Source organism: Panthera pardus, unplaced genomic scaffold (genome assembly GCF_024362965.1).
Source record: "Panthera pardus isolate Hobbes unplaced genomic scaffold, ASM2436296v1 HiC_scaffold_11, whole genome shotgun sequence".
Taxonomy (NCBI): Eukaryota; Metazoa; Chordata; class Mammalia; order Carnivora; family Felidae; genus Panthera; species Panthera pardus.
Genome location: NW_026526666.1, coordinates 91618315 through 91620267, shown reverse-complemented (window position 1 = coordinate 91620267; position 1953 = coordinate 91618315). Strand labels below are relative to the sequence as shown.

At 42.4% G+C, this 1953-nt stretch overlaps 1 non-coding gene across 1 annotated transcript; it reads left to right on the top strand.

Annotated features, from left to right (window-relative positions):
• Nucleotides 1-1031: 1031 nt before the first annotated feature.
• Nucleotides 1032-1104, top strand: TRNAE-CUC (transfer RNA glutamic acid (anticodon CUC)). The gene has a single exon. It is a non-coding gene; the product is annotated as a tRNA-Glu (tRNA).
• The last annotated feature ends 849 nt before the right edge of the window (nt 1105-1953 follow it).

Here is a 1953-nt window from a genome sequence, read left to right as displayed (position 1 = left end):
TTATTTTTGAGAGAGAGAGAGAGTGAGACAGAGTGTGAGTGGAGGAGGGCCAGAGAGAGGGAGACACAGCATCGGAAGCAGGCTCCAGGCTCTGAGCTGTCAGCACAGAGCCTGACGCGGGGCTCGAACTCAGGAACTGTGAGGTCATGACCTGAGCCGAAGTCGGATGCCCAACCGACTGAGCCACCCAGGCGCCCCCTAGATTTGAACTTTAAATGAGACCTTTGCCCCACCTAAGTTTCCATGGATGAGCCTGAGATTACTGGAGTGTGAAATTTCTCCAACCTTCTCTTCCTTAGCTTTCTCCAAAGGACAATTTCAATGGAGCATTTAAAATTATAATTTATGGGCGCCTGGGTAGCTTAGTCAATTAAACATCTGACTTTGGCTCAAGTCATGATCTCATGGTTAGTGGGTTCAAGCCCCACAACAGGCTCTGCGCTGACAGCTCGGAGCCTGGAGCCTGCTTCAGATTCTGTGTCTCCTTCTCTCTCTCTGCCCCTCCCCCACTCGTACTCTATCTCTTTCTCAAAAATAAACAAACATTGAAAAAATTAAAAAATAAAATAAAATTGTATTTTAAAATTATCTGAGATCCGTCAAAAAATTAAAGACACTATCTGATTTCTATGTGCACCTATAAATAAATTGGCAAGAAACTCATCTATTTATCAATGTATGTGTCTCCCGAATAAATATGATGGGATATCGCCAGCATCCTACAATTTCTCCCAATAAAAGAGATCAGAACACACACACGTGCACACACACACACACACACACACACACACACACACTGCTGAAACAGGTGACTACCTGTTCCTAGCCAAGGGCCCACCCCATGGCCAAGCAAGCCTGGTGGCCAGAACTCTTCAAATGATTGAAGACTCCCTCTAGCATCTACACATCCCTTGACTTCATATTTAAGGTGGAATAAAGGGATGTGAAATCTTTTGCTTGCTTTCTCTTGGTATCCTGCCTTTCCCACCATACCATCACCAGAAGAATCAAAATGAAGATGCTCCCGGGGCGCCTGGCTAGCTCAGGTGGTAGAGCATGAGACTCTCGATCTCAGGGTTGTGAGTTCAAGCCCCATGTTGGGTATAGAGAGTACCTAAAAATAAAATTTTGGGGCACCTGAGTGGCTCAGTCAATTAAGTGTCAGACTTCAGTTCAGGTCATGATCTCGTGGTTTGTGAGTTTGAGCCCCGCATCGGGCTCTCTGCTGTCAGCGCAGAGCCCGCTTTAGATCCTCTGTTCCCCTCTCTGAGTCTCTCTCTCTCTCTCTCAAAAAGGAGTAAGCATTTTATTTTAAAAAAATTTTTTTCATGTTTGTTTATATTTACAAGAGAGAGACAGAATGCGAGTGGGGGAGGGGCAGAGAGATGGAGAAAGAATCTGAAGCAGGCTCCAGGCTCTGAGCTGTGAGCTGTCAGCACAGAACTATGAGCAGTGAGACCATGACCTGAGCTGAAGTCAGACGCTCAACCGACTGAGCCACCCAGGCGCCCCCGAATAAAATTTTCTAAACAGATTATAAATAAATAGATAGGTAAGTAAATAAATAAATTAAATAAAATCTCATAAAAAAAAAAAAAAACAGCAGCTCTTTAATGTTGGCTGGCCCTAAACAATGGTAAGTCCTATCCTCTATTTCAGAAATAGGCTGACTCAGATGAGCTACTATGGCAGAGCAAAGTTCAAGTCTAGGTTTATGATACAACAAAGTTCATTATTAAAATAGAATTGTTTGAAACCACTAAGTTTAAAGACAGTTGAGTAAACTTTGTGACCTTTAATGCACTATTCAAAATAAGTTCATTTTCTTAAAACTTTGAGACCATGAATGAGTTAGACCAAACTTTTCAAAAAAGTTTTCATTATGTCAAGAAGATTATGTAAAACATTTACTGAAATATTACACCCGGAAAATTGCACAAACCAAAGTGTACA